This window comes from Mesocricetus auratus, unplaced genomic scaffold (genome assembly GCF_017639785.1).
Source record: "Mesocricetus auratus isolate SY011 unplaced genomic scaffold, BCM_Maur_2.0 Super-Scaffold_100011, whole genome shotgun sequence".
Classification (NCBI taxonomy): domain Eukaryota; kingdom Metazoa; phylum Chordata; class Mammalia; order Rodentia; family Cricetidae; genus Mesocricetus; species Mesocricetus auratus.
Window position 1 is genome coordinate 13,748,896 of NW_024429195.1, and position 15,346 is coordinate 13,764,241.

Consider the following 15,346-nt stretch of genomic DNA (forward strand, 5'->3'; position numbering starts at 1 on the left):
GTGTGTGAGTGCGAGTATGAGTGAGTGTGTGAGTGTGAGTGTGTGTGTCTGTGTGTGTGAGTGAGTGTGTGTGAGTGTGAGTGTGTGAGAGTGTATGAGTGAGTGTGGGAGTGATTGTGAGTGTGTGTGTGAGTGTGTGAGTGTGTGTGTGAGTGTGTGGGTGTGAGTGTGTGAGTGTATGTGTGTGAGTGTGTGAGTGTGTGTGGGTGTGAGTGTGTGAGTGTGTATGTGGGTGTGAGTGTGTGAGTGTATATGTGTATGAGTGTGTGAGAGTGTGTGAGAATGTGTGTGAGTATGTGAGCGTGTGAGTGAGAGTGGTTGTGAGTGTGTGAGTGAGAGTGGTTGTGTGAGTGTGTGAGAGTGGTTGTGTGAGTGTGTGAGTGAGAGTGGTTGTGTGAGTGTGTGAGTGAGAGTGGTTGTGTGAGTGTGTGAGGGTGAGTGTGTGAGGGTGAGTGTGTGAGTGTGTATGAGTGTGAGTGTGTGAGAATGTGTGTGACTGTGTGAGTGAGTGTGTGTGAGTGTGTGATTGTGTGAGAATGTGTGTGACTATGTGAGTGTGAGTGTGTGAGTGTGTGTGTGAGTGTGTGAGTGTGTGAGAGTGAGTGTATGTGTGTGGGTGTGTGAGTGTGTGACTGTGTGAATGAGTGTGTGAGTGTGTGAGAATATGTGTGACTGTGTGAGTGTGCATGAGTGGTTGTGTGAGTGTGAGTGTGTGAATGTGAGTGTGTGAGTGTCTGTGAGTGAGAGTGTGTGAGTGTGTGAGTGTCTGTGAGTGTGAGTGTGTGAGTGTATGAGTGTGTGTGAGTGTGTGACTGTGTGAGTGTGTATGAGTGGTTGTGTGAGTGTGTGTGAGTGTGTGTGAGTGTGTGAGTGTCTGTGAGTGTGTGTGAGTGTATGTGAGTGTGTGAGTGTATGTGTGAGTGTGTGAGTGTATGTGTGTGTGAGTGTGTGTGTGAGTGTGAGTGTGTGAATGTGAGTGTGTGAGTGTCTGTGAGTGTGAGTGTGTGAGTGTATGAGTGTGTGTGAGTGTGTGACTGTGTGAGTGTGTATGAGTGGTTGTGTGAGTGTGTGTGTGAGTGTGTGAATGTGAGTGTGTGAGTGTATGTGTGAGTGTGAGTGTGTGAATGTGTCATATGACACCTGCTCCTTCCTCATCTTTGTCCTTATTCTTCTTCCCTTCCGTGCCCAGGTCATAATTTTTCTACCAATCAATCTTCTCAAGATTGTTTTCCTCCCTAAGGAGCACACTTTTGTTTGTTAATACTCAAATCCTTCTTGGAGGCCCCTAGCATTCTGTCTCCCTGGGGAAGGGAATTTCCTCAGCCTCTTTGGTTGCTTAGCAACAGGTCTGCTTCCTGACACGTCACCACCCCTGGCAAGATGGCAGCTGACACCACAAAGGAAGGGACACTACCTCTGCCAGGCTCCCTGGCCCTCGGCCCCACGATGACTGGCTGTGGGCTGCTCCGCCACCCTTCCCTAGTAAGCTGCGGCTGTGCTCCTTGGGGGTCCTGGGGTGCCATGACTCGTCGGGTTTCCTATTGCTGGACATGGCGGGAGATTCCGGGTTAGTCCCTGATTCTGTGCAGCCATCTCCTTTGTAACGGGCCCACAGTAGACTTCCGCTGTCATCTTAGAGTCACCGGGGCTGTGTGCAAAACCACACCCATATTCTCCCCCGCGCTTTCCACGGTGTGCGAGAGGCGCTTCCTCAGCCGCCAAGCCTCTCTGGCATCTTTGGCTCCTCCTGTGCGCATTCTCAGCTTTGGAGCCTGGAATGGTAACTGACGTCATCACAGAGAACAGACACGCCCCCGGGTGGAATGCGCACACAGAGATGTGACCTCACTTCCGGAGCCAACCGAGGAAGGAGGACGCCCCAAACTCACTCTCTAGAGTCCTGAAAGAGAACAGGAGACAGGGAGAGACACACAAAGAGGAAGAACCAACTCTGCTCTGAGGAAAAGACATCCGCGGGAGCGAGCTGACGCACACAATCGTCATAGTAATACCAAGAAGCACCCACAGCCACGGGCCACACCCACGGGCCACGCCCACGGGCCACACCCGCGGGCCACGCCCACTGTAGGGATAAACGTCTGTTAACCGTGCGCAGTGCATGTCCCACACACCACACTGGCGTAGGTGCGGATGGCGGTAGTGGTCGGATGAACACGTGCTGCGCAGGGTTAGTATTGAACACTGATCCCAGTTGGCGGCTCTTCTGGGGAGGCTTGGGAGGTGTCATCTTGCTGGACAAGCGCAGCACTCAGAGCTGACCTGCAGTGAACCGCAGCTGTCCCCAGCCCGGGTCTTCTCGCTCTGCTGCGTACTTACAACAGAAGGTGTGGTCTCTGAGCCTCCTGCCCTGCTGCCACGCCTGCCACTCCCTGTCACTCATGACACGCCTGTCACTCCCTGTCACTCATGACACGCCTGTCACTCACTGCCTGTCACTCATGACACGCCTGTCACTCCCTGTCACTCATGACACACCTGTCACTCCCTGTCACTCATGACACACCTGTCACTCACTGTCACTCATGACACGCCTGTCACTCATGACACGCCTGTCACTCATTGCCTGTCACTCATGACACGCCTGTCACTCACTGTCACTCATGACACACCTGTCACTCCCTGTCACTCATGACACACCTGTCACTCCCTGTCACTCATGACACGCCTGTCACTCACTGTCACTCATGACACGCCTGTCACTCATTGCCTGTCACTCATGACACGCCTGTCACTCACTGTCACTCATGACACACCTGTCACTCCCTGTCACTCATGACACGCCTGTCACTCACTGTCACTCATGACACGCCTGTCACTCACTGTCACTCATGACACGCCTGTCACTCACTGTCACTCATGACACGCCTGTCACTCATGACACGCCTGTCACTCATGACACACCTGTCACTCCCTGTCACTCATGACACGCCTGTCACTCATGACACGCCTGTCACTCCCTGTCACTCATGACACGCCTGTCACTCACTGTCACTCATGACACGCCTGTCACTGTCACTCATGACACGCCTGTCACTCATGACACGCCTGTCACTCCCTGTCACTCATGACACGCCTGTCACTCACTGTCACTCATGACACGCCTGTCACTGTCACTCATGACACGCCTGTCACTCATGACACGCCTGTCACTCACTGCCTGTCACTGTCTGTCACTGTCACTCATGACACGCCTGTCACTCGCTGTCACTCATGACACGCCTGTCACTCCCTGTCACTCATGACACGCCTGCCACTCATTGCCTGTCACTCACTGCCTGTCACTCACTGTCTGTCACTCACTGTCTGTCACTGCCTGTCACTCATGTCTGTCACTCACTGTTTGTCACTGTCACTCACTGTCTGTCACTCATGTCTGTCACTGTCTGTCACTCACTGTTTGTCACTGTCACTCACTGTCTGTCACTCATGTCTGTCACTGTCTGTCACTCACTGTCACTCATGTCTGTCACTCATGTCTGTCACTCATGTCTGTCACTCACTGTCTGTCACTCCCTGTCACTCATGACACGCCTGTCACTCACTGTCACTCATGGCACGCCTGTCACTCATTGCCTGTCACTCACTGCCTGTCACTCACTGTCTGTCACTGCCTGTCACTCATGTCTGTCACTGTCTGTCACTCACTGTCTGTCACTGTCACTCACTGTCTGTCACTCACTGTCTGTCACTGCCTGTCACTCATGTCTGTCACTCATGTCTGTCACTCACTGTCTGTCACTCACTGTCTGTCACTCATGTCTGTCACTCATGTCTGTCACTCATGTCTGTCACTCACTGTCTGTCACTCATGTCTGTCACTCACTGTCTGTCACCCATGTCTGTCACTCACTGTCACTCACTGTCACTCACTGTCTGTCACTGTCTGTCACTCACTGTCTGTCACTGTCTGTCACTCACTGTCACTGGCTGTCACTCACTGTCTGTCACTCACTGCCTGTCACTCACTGCCTGTCACTCACTGTCACTCACTGTCTGTCACTCACTGTCTGTCACTGTCTGTCACTCATGACACGCCTGTCACTCACTGTCACTCATGACACGCCTGTCACTCACTGCCTGTCACTCACTGCCTGTCACTCACTGCCTGTCACTCACTGTCTGTCACTGCCTGTCACTCATGTCTGTCACTGTCTGTCACTCACTGTCTGTCACTCATGTCTGTCACTGTCTGTCACTCACTGTCTGTCACTCATGTCTGTCACTGTCTGTCACTCATGTCTGTCACTGTCTGTCACTCACTGTCTGTCACTCATGTCTGTCACTCACTGTCACTGTCTGTCACTGTCTGTCACTCACTGTCACTGTCTGTCACTGTCTGTCACTCACTGCCTGTCACTCACTGTCTGTCACTGTCTGTCACTGTCACTGTCTGTCACTCACTGTCTGTCACTCACTGTCTGTCACTGTCTGTCACTGTCACTGTCTGTCACTGTCTGTCACTCATGACACGCCTGTCACTCATGACACGCCTGTCACTCACTGCCTGTCACTCACTGCCTGTCACTCACTGTCTGTCACTGTCTGTCACTCACTGTCTGTCACTCATGACACGCCTGTCACTCACTGCCTGTCACTCACTGCCTGTCACTCACTGTCTGTCACTGCCTGTCACTCACTGTCTGTCACTCACTGTCTGTCACTGTCACTCACTGCCTGTCACTGTCTGTCACTGCCTGTCACTCACTGTCTGTCACTGCCTGTCACTGTCTGTCACTGTCTGTCACTGTCTCTCACTGTCACTCACTGTCTGTCACTCACTGTCTGTCACTCACTGTCTGTCACTCACTGTCTGTCACTGCCTGTCACTCACTGTCTGTCTCTCACTGTCTGTCACTCACTGTCTGTCACTGTCTGTCACTCACTGTCTGTCACTCACTGTCTGTCACTGTCTGTCACTCACTGTCTGTCACTGCCTGTCACTCACTGTCTGTCACTGTCTGTCACTCACTGTCTGTCACTGTCTGTCACTGTCTGTCACTCACTGTCTGTCACTGTCACTCACTGTCTGTCACTGTCACTGTCTGTCACTCACTGTCTGTCACTGTCTGTCACTCACTGCCTGTCACTCACTGTCTGTCTCTCACTGTCTGTCACTCACTGTCTGTCTCTCACTGTCTGTCACTCACTGTCTGTCACTGTCTGTCACTGTCTGTCACTCACTGTCACTCACTGTCACTCACTGTCTGTCACTGTCTGTCACTGTCACTGTCTGTCACTGTCTGTCACTCATGACACGCCTGTCACTCATGACACGCCTGTCACTCACTGCCTGTCACTCACTGTCTGTCACTGTCTGTCACTCACTGTCTGTCACTCATGACACGCCTGTCACTCACTGCCTGTCACTCACTGCCTGTCACTCACTGTCTGTCACTGCCTGTCACTCACTGTCTGTCACTCACTGTCTGTCACTGTCACTCACTGCCTGTCACTGTCTGTCACTGCCTGTCACTCACTGTCTGTCACTGCCTGTCACTGTCTGTCACTGTCTGTCACTGTCTCTCACTGTCACTCACTGTCTGTCACTCACTGTCTGTCACTCACTGTCTGTCACTGCCTGTCACTCACTGTCTGTCTCTCACTGTCTGTCACTCACTGTCTGTCACTGTCTGTCACTCACTGTCTGTCACTCACTGTCTGTCACTCACTGTCTGTCACTCACTGCCTGTCACTGTCTGTCACTCACTGTCTGTCACTGCCTGTCACTCACTGTCTGTCACTGTCTCTCACTGTCACTCACTGTCTGTCACTCACTGTCTGTCTCTCACTGTCTGTCACTCACTGTCTGTCTCTCACTGTCTGTCACTCACTGTCTGTCACTGTCTGTCACTGTCTGTCACTCACTGTCACTCACTGTCACTCACTGTCACTCACTGTCTGTCACTGTCTGTCACTCACTGTCACTCACTGTCACTCACTGTCACTCACTGTCTGTCACTGCCTGTCACTCACTGTCTGTCACTGCCTGTCACTCATGTCTGTCACTGTCTGTCACTCACTGTCTGTCACTCACTGTCTGTCTCTCACTGCCTGTCACTCACTGTCTGTCACTGTCTGTCACTGACTGTCACTCACTGTCTGTCACTCACTGCCTTGCTTCTCTGCCATGACAGATTCTTACTTCTCTGGAACCGTGACCTCATAAGTTCTTCATCTTGTGAGTTGCTTTTGGCCATGGTGATTTACTGCAGCCACAGAAAAGAAACTAACACAATGTCTCATGGGAACATCCAAGAGTTTGAAGAACACTTGACTGAGTTTCTTTTCTCACTTTACACAATACCTGGAAACGACACTAAAGGGAGAAAGGGTTTATTTTGCCTCCCAGTTTGAGGCAAACACGAAGGCGTGGTCCAGGGGAGCCAGCGGGCCACCCTGCCTCTGCAGCCGGGAAGCAGGGAGAGAGAGCTGCTCTCAGCTTGTTCCCCATGGGGGCTCCATCCGTGAAGGGAGTGACCTTCACTTAGTGGACCTTCCCACCTCAGTCGACACAGTCCAGAAATCTCGGGCGACATGCCCAGAGCTCTGTGTCCATGGTGATTCTTTTTTTTTTTTTTTTTTTTTTTTGGTGTTTCGAGACAGGGTTTCTCTGTATTGTTTTGGAGGCTGTCCTGGAACTCGCTTGGTAGTCCAGGCTGGCCTCGAACTCACAGAGATCCACCTGCCTCTGCCTCCCGAGTGCTGGGGTTAAAGGCAGGCGCCACCAACGCCCGGCTCCATGGTGATTCTGACTCTCACCACAACTAAAGCATTGGCGCACGCGGAATCAGAGTGTGTGATGGTGGACCACACAGAGCTTGATGTCCGCGACAATGAACATTTGACCACGTGGCTGCTGTGCACTTCTGATGTAACTAGTCTGAACTGAGACGCACTAGGCGTGGAAACCGGATCTCAAAGACTTGGTACTTAAAGAGAGTAGAGCAGCTGGAGGCGGGTCCGTGGTTAACAGCACAGGTTGCTGTGTCATGTAGTTTTCCACCCCGCCATCCGCCTGAGCCCTCCCACAGCTGCTGTCCCCAAATAACACACAGGACGCTATGTTAATTATGAAGCTGTTGGCCGTTTGCTTGTTTCTTACTGGCTAGCTCTGACTTAAGTATTTAACCAATAATTGTTAATCTAAGTACGTTTCTTACCGGAGAAAAGGGTCCGGACCTCTCACTCCTATGGCAGCCTACATGGTGACTGCCTGTGTCTCTCTTTCCCAGAACCCTCCTTGACTCCTATCTTGCTTCCCCATTGGCCAACAGTGCTTGATTGACACATACACAGGACTTCCCCATCAGGCTGCTCTTCCTGAGGACCCGTGGTCCATCCCTAGCACTACACGCACTACACGGTAACTCACAACTGTCTGTCTGGTTCCAGGGGATCTGACACCCTCTCCTGACCTCCTTGGGTACTAGACACACATGGTTCACAGTCACACTTGCATACAAAACACCCATACACATACAAGTTAAGTAAATCTTTTTTGTTTGGTTGTTTGGTGTTTTTTATTGGTTTTTGTTTTGTTTTGTTTTGTTTTTTTATTGTTGTTGTTTTTTTTTTTGGTTTTACGAGACAGGGTTTCTCTGTATTGTTTTGGAGGCTGTCAGTCCAGCCCGGCCTCGAACTCACAGAGATCCACCTGCCTCTGCCTCCCGAGTGCTGGTATTAAAGGCGTGCACCACCACCGCCCAACTTTATTGTTGTTTTTCATGACAAGGTTTCGCCGTGTAGCCCTGGCTGTCCCAGAACTTGCCCTGTAGACCAGGATGGCCTCAAATTCACAGAGATCCACCTGCCTCTGCCTCCCAAAGGCTAGGATTAAGGGTGTGTATCACTACCATTTTGCCTTAAAATAAATATTTTTTATTGAAATTAGAAACAAGCTTGCTTCACATGTCAATCCCAGCTCCCTCTCCCTCCCCTCCTCCCCCACCCTCCCCATCAGGTCCCCCAACCCCCTACCCAATCCCCACTCCATTTCCCAGGGAAGGTGAGGCCCTCCATGGGGATCTCCAGAGTCTGTCATTTCATCCAGGGCAGGGCCTAGCCCCTCCCACAAGTGTCCAGGGTGAGAGAGCATCCCTCATTGTGGGATGGGCACCCAAAGTCTATTTGCATACCAGGGATAAATACTGATCTACTACCCAAGGCCCCATAGATTGCCTAGGCCTCCTCATTGACACCCACATTCAGGGGTCTGGGTCAGTCCCCTGCTGGCCCCTCAGCCATCAGTCTGGAGTCCATGAGCTCCCCCTTGTTCAGGTCAGCTGTTTCTGTGGGTTAAACCAGGCCAGTTTTGACCCTTTTGCTCAGCAGTCTTCCCTCTCTGCAACTGGGTTCCAGGAGTTCTGTTCAGTGTTTAGCTGTGGGTGTCTGCCTCTGCTTCCATCAGCCACTGGATGAAGGTTCTGTTTCCCAGACTCAATGGCAGAGGGATTGAAGGCTAATCCATGTCTAACATTCATGTATGACTGAGTACATACCATGTTTGTCTTTTTGTGACTGGGTTACCTCACTCAGGATAGTTTCTTCTAGTTCCATCCATTTGCCTGCAAATTTCAAGATTCCATTGTATTTTTTTCTGCTGAATAGTACTCCATTGTGTAAAACAAATAAATCTTTAAAAAAATATATACATGTATGTATGTATATATGTCCAGGTAGTGGTGTTGCACACTTTTAATCCCAGCATTTGGGAGACAGAGGCAAGTGGATCTCTGAGTTTGAGGCCATCCTGGTCTACAGAGTCGGGGGTGTGGGGTGTGTGTGGGGTGTGTGGGGTGTGCGTGTGTGGGGTGTGTGGTGTGTTTATGGTATGTGGTGTGTTTATGGTGTGTTGTGTGGTGTGTGTGGTGTGTGTTGTGTATGTGTGTGGGTGGTGTATGGTGTGTGTGTGGCATGTGTGGTTTTTGGTGTGTGGTGTGTGTGTGTGTTGTGTATGTGTGTGTGGTGTGTGTGTGTGTGGTGTTGTGTGGTGTGTGTGTGTGGTGTGTGTGTGGTGTATGTGGTGTGTGTGGTGTGTGTATGGTGTGTGTGTGTGTGTGTGGTATGTGTGTGTGTGTGCGCGTGTACATTGACATGGGGGAGCATTGTGTGGGGATGCACATGCATTGTGGGCACATGTATATTGAAGCCCTCCATAGATGTCAGGTGTCTTATGTGGTTGTTCTTCACTGCACTTATTGAGGTGTGTGTGTGTATGTGTGGTATGTGTGGTATGTGTGTGTGTGTGTACGCGTGTACATTGACATGGGGAAGCATTGTGTGGGGACGCACATGCATTGTGGGCACATGTATATTGTGTGGGGATGCACATGCATTGTGGGCACATGTATATTGTGTGGGGATGCACATGCATTGTGGGCACATGTATATTGTGTGGGGATGCACATGCATTGTGGGCACATGTATATTGTGTGGGGATGCACATGCATTGTGGGCACATGTATATTGAAGCCCTCCATAGATGTCAGGTGTCTTATGTGGTTGTTCTTCACTGCACTTATTGAGGTGTGTGTGTGTATGTGTGGTATGTGTGTGTGTGTGCGCGTGTACATTGACATGGGGAGCATTGTGTGGGGATGCACATGCATTGTGGGCACATGTATATTGAAGCCCTACATAGATGTCAGGTGTCTTATGTGGTTGTTCTTCACTGCACTTATTGAGGCAGGGTCTCTCACAGAACCCAGAGCTTGCGTTGCAGCTGGTCTGGCTGTTCAGCTCACCCTGGGAATCCTCTGTCCCTACCCACCCCAGTACTTGGATGACAAGTGACCACCACGCCTGTCTGCCTGTCTTTTATGTGGTTTGGAGATATCTCAAATCCCGTCTTCACACTTCCACAGCGGACATCCTGTTCACTGAGCCATCTCTCTGGCCCTCTTTTTTTTAAACCACCTTTCTTTTGAGGTTGGGTCTCTCGCTGGGACTTGGAGCTCATCCATTTGAGGACTTGGACCTCAAACCCTGGAGGTCCTCTTATCTCTGCCTCCTCAATGCTAACACGTCACCAAATGAACCATCATTCTAGCCCCATGCTTATTGTTTGAAGTCTCTAAAGAAGGAAAGTAGAAAGTACTAAGATGCACAAAGGAATGTGTAGCAAATAAAACGTCGATGTTGTCCTTCACATGGGCAGGATTGTGTGGATTTTAGGAATTCCCAGATAGTTTCTGGATCCGGTTGCTGAGATCCTGACAGCCTTGGAGCTGGAGAAGAGGGTCACATCTGTTACACTAATTGTGGCTGTTAGTGCCACTATATCATTTCACAACATCTCAGCTTCAGACAGAATGGCTTCCATAAACATACAGCAGACGGACACAGCCCAGATTTCTGCAGTTTATTTTACACCAAGAAATTACATTTAGCAATTTTCAGACACATGCTATAAATGAAACTTCAATAGGAAGTTTCACTTCCTCTCCATCTGACCTATATTTCAAAAGTCTGTGAGTGGGTCATAACCATGAGCATCTCTTCCCCAGGCTGCCAGTATCCATTCTGTGTTTTGTGGAGATTATTTTTCTTCCCTGTGACTCAAATGGCCACCGAGGGCACTGTAGACACTGGGAGACTTTATACAACCCTAAGAAAAATGGCAAATGTTACCAATGGCAAGGTCAAATTGTATAGCTGTGGGTCACCTAGATCCATCAGGTTAGCCAGAAGAGGAGGCAAGTCTCCTGCTCCTAGCATGGACATAGCTTTTGTACCTATACAACCTTAGGTTTTGTTAGTATCTCATGAAGCCTTGCCTGACTGTCTAATGTAGTTGGCCCTGAGGAAATGGTTCACTTAGAGTTTGGATCACCAACACCCAATTAAAATGCCAGGCATGGTGTCACTAGGCTGACCTCAAACTCAGAGAGGCCCACCTGCCTCTGCCTTCCAAATGGTGAGATTAAAGGTGTCGCCATTCTCAGCAAATGTGAATTTTCAAAAAAATGGAAACATTGCGTAAAATCTGACAATTGGCTAGACAGTGGTGGCACATGTCTTTAATGCCAGCATTTAGGAGGCAGAAGCAGGAAGATTTCTGTGAGTTCAAGGCCAGCCTGGGCTGCAGAGCAAGTTCCAGGACATCCAGGGCTACACAGAGAAACCCTGTCTCAAAAAACCAAGCCAAACAAATAAAAACACAGACTTGATAGAACCATGTATTTATTATGAGTGTCTACAGATGGGTCAGTACTTGAGCACTGGAGATGCTGTTCTAGAAAAACCGTCACTGGGGCAAGCAATTATTTTTAGTTCTAACAGATAAAGCCCTGGTTGGGATCTCCTCTGATCTCCTGGATGAATTTCCGTTTACAAGTGCTTCTGTTGGTAGCAAGATGTAGACTTCAGAGTCATTCCAGACCATTAGATGAGAATTCACTGTTCCAGGCTCTGGGCTAACATTTGATACACATCACATTTAAACATCATGAAGTCTTAAAATATTACTGTTCTATGCTGGGAAGTGGCCCAGAGAGTCTGTGTACTTGCCTCATGCCCAAAGTGAGCAAAACTTGGATTCAAGGTAGACCAGTCTAAATCCAGAATGCTTTCATCAGTTGTGATAAGAATGCATGTTGCACACACACACACACACACACACACACACACACACACTCCACATGTACATGTGTATATTTGTGTATGAATGTCAATAAGAAATCTGGGGACAAAAGAAGCCAAAATGGCGAGACATCATTGTAAAGAGATCTGTTTTCTTAATTTTATTTTCAGAAGTTTAGATCCCAGAAACCCACATAAGTGCTGCATGGTCTGTCTGTATTTCCAACCCTGGAAAACAGGAACAGGGGACCTTCAGGATGAACTGTCTACTGAGATTATTACTATTATTATTATTATTTTGGTTTTTTTAAAGACAGTGTTTCTCTGTGCAGGCTTGTTTGTCCTGGAACTTGCTCTGTAGACTAGGCTGACCTTGAATTCACAGAGATTACCCTGCCTGTGCCTCCTGAGTGCTGGAATTATAGGTGTGCACCACCTCCATCCAGCTAAGTCTGTTTCTTGTTAATAAGAAGATCTTTGGGTTTACATTTCCAAGTAGGTAAGGAATAGAGAAATATTCCCTCTGAAAGAGATAACAAGAGTAGGCTAACTTTGAATTTGAAATCAGAGTGTGTGAGATTAGTATCAGTCTTCAATAAAGATATTAAAATCTATTATGGCCAAATTCTACTAAGACAGAAATGGATTTTGAGGATATACCATTTGAGGTAGAGATTCCACCAGCTTTGAATTACACACCCAGGAAAGGGAGTCTGGTAACGGGTCCTACAGACCAATTTATAATGTTAAAACCCATCTGGCTGCTCAGTTGGTAAAGTGCTTATATTGCCAACGTGGGCATCTAAGTATGACTGCCAGAACACAAGGAAAGAAGCCAGGCAGTGTGGCGTGTACTTGTAATCCCAGCACTAGCGAGGTGAACACAGGTGTGTCCCCAGGGCCCACTGACCACCAGACTAGCCTATTTGGTAAACTCCAGGCCAGTTAGAGACCCTATCTCAAAAATAAACAAGATGTGAACCAACCAGTGAGATGGCCCAGCACGTAAAGACACTTGTCATCAAACCTGACAACCCTAGTTCCATCCCAGGGACCTAAAAGTTGTCCTCTGTTGGGTGTGTGTATAATAAATAAATAACTTTTCATATAGAAAAATAAACATGTAGATGGTACCAGAGGAACAGCACCCAAGGTTGATTTCTGGCCTCCATATATATCCACATACGTGAGCACCTGCCAGTATATACATGCACAAAGAAATAAAATACCTGAAAAATATTTAAATTATACAAGAGCTAACATGTGGGTTTGAGTTTAGCTAGGTAGCAGTATGTAAAACCAAAACTAAACATTAATTAAGGAAACCGTGCCACTTTGGAGTGACATCCTTGACTTAGTTTGCTTGTGGGGCTGACTTTCCTTGGGGAGGTTGCATCCACTGACTACACAGTTGATCGGATCACATGGTAAAGTTTGGGGGTAATACCTTACCCTAGCACATCTGACTAAGTAAGTTTCATCATAGTCTGGAGAAAGCAGACCCTTGCAAAAGCTGAGCAGACCTTCATCAACCAGGGGAAAATAGTTCTCATATTCAGTCTGATGCCTTGGTTCCAGGACTGTAGATGGAAGTTTCTGTCCCAACCGGTCCCACAGCCTTTTAGTCCCAAATAAATACACCGAAGCTTATATTAATTACAAACTGTTTGACTGATGGCTTAGGCTTCTTACTGGCTAGCTCTGTCTTAATTTTTTTTTTTCGAGACAGGGTTTCTCTGTGGCTTTGGAGGCTGTCCTGGAACTCACTTGGTAGTCCAGGCTGGTCTCGAACTCACAGAGGTCCGCCTGCCTCTGCCTCCCGAGTGCTGGGATTAAAGGTGTGAGCCACCAACACCCGGCGCTCTGTCTTAATTATTAACCCATAACTATTAATCTATGTATTTCCACATGTGTTGGGGAAGTCCTGTGTATATGTCAATAAAGCACTGTTGGCCAATAGGGAAACAAGATAGGTGGAACTAGGAATCCAGGAGGACTCTGGGTAGGAGAAACACAGGGAGTCAACATGTAACCGCCATAGGGATAAGAAGCCGGGAAACTTCTCCGGTAAGAGAAATACTTAGATTAACAATTATGGGGTAATTACTTAAGTCAGACCTAGCCAGTAAGAAACAAGCAAGGCCAACAGCTTCATAATTACTACCGCGTCTTGTGTGTTATTTGGGGACTACAGCACCGCAGAGCTCAGGCGACTGGCAGGGGATAAACCAAAGCTGCTGGCAAGGAAAAGGCTTCTCTCTACACACATGGTCTTATTTTAGCAGAGAATGCCCAGGCATCCTACCTTCTCAGGAGCTACATGGCATCTCTCCCGAAACTCCCTCTCTGCCTTCTTCTTGTCTGCGTTCTTTTAGTCTGTCCGTTGGTCAGAACAGTTTTACTCATCAGCCAATAAGAGAAATGTATTCACAGTACACAGAAGGACATCCCCCATCTCAGGACTCTGCTATTTAGGTCAAAACCCCAAATGGTGTGAGTTACTGGTTTCCCTCAAAGGTTTCAGTTTTCCATTTGAATTCCAGTCCCTGAGTCCTGTCTGAATCGTCAATGACCTTGGCATCCAACCAGTGTCACCTCACTTCTCTGTTCCCCTGACCCTGTCACACCAGAAGGTCACCTCCCTGAAACTACAGGCCTAGAGCATCCTACCTGCTGATGGGCTCACATCTGGAAGCTTCTCAGACGTCACCTTTGACCTCTCAGCCTTCCCTGGTCCTTCTGTGTATATGCTGTCTTATTGGTTGAGTACTGTTGGCCAATAGAGAAGCAAGATAGGTGGACTAGGAGTCGAGGAGGATTCTGGGAAACAGAGGCACAGTGAGTCACCATGTAGAACACCAGAGGAGTAAGAGGTCTGGACCCTTTCTCCGGTAAGACCACGTGGAAATACTCAGATTAGCAGTTATGGGTTAATAATTAAGCAAGAGCTAGCCGATAAGAAACCAAGCAAATGGCCAACAGCTTCCTAATTACTATAGTATTCCGTGTGTTATTTGGGGGCTGAGACATCTGCGGGACCCGGCAGGAAGAGAACACGTTGCATCTCCTGACCTGTGCCTCCACTCATGCTGCAGGTCTCAAGCTCCAGTCTCCCCCAGAAGATCACCCCAACCCACTCCACCCAGAAGGAAAGAGAAGCACCTAGAAGAGGATGCCAGTCAGATCCCGCACCAAAGCTGCACGCCTGCCCGATTCCCCTTCTCCTCTCCCTCGTATAATAAACCATGCCACTCCCATCATCCTGTCTGGGGACTCTAGATCCTGGCCTTCCTATGGAGGGATTAGCCCTGCCACTGCCTGCAGTCTCTTTCCTATAGACTCTCCCCATCAGCATTAAGCATGTTTCATTTTTACTCCTTGGTTTCCTTGGTTACAGCTTGAATAGGAAAAGTCCCCCATAGGCTCAGGTCCCTAGCTAGTGATGCCATTTGGGGAGGTGGAGGAGCTAACTTAGGAGACATGGCCCAGCTGGAGTAAACAGATGACTGGGGTGTGCCTGTGAAGGTTGGAACTGGCCCCTGGTCCCTTCCTTCATGTCCACTTCCTGTCCATAGTTAAGTGAGCATACGCCCGCATGTGCTCCCGTTTTCATAATGGATGAAAATAAAAGCAGGGACTGGAGTCCAGGAAACCATAATCCAAGTTCTTCCCTTAGGTCATGTCTCTGTCACTTATTGTGCCACAGTAACGAGGGAAGTCGACAACTGACTGTCTTGTAAGTCAC

At 48.8% G+C, this 15,346-nt stretch overlaps 1 long non-coding RNA gene across 1 annotated transcript; it reads left to right on the forward strand.

The window, feature by feature from the left end:
- Nucleotides 1–1,512: 1,512 nt before the first annotated feature.
- On the forward strand, nucleotides 1,513–14,861 carry LOC121143193. Its single transcript, XR_005880356.1, has 2 exons — nucleotides 1,513–2,188; nucleotides 14,697–14,861. It is a non-coding gene; the product is annotated as an uncharacterized LOC121143193 (long non-coding RNA).
- Nucleotides 14,862–15,346: the final 485 nt, after the last annotated feature.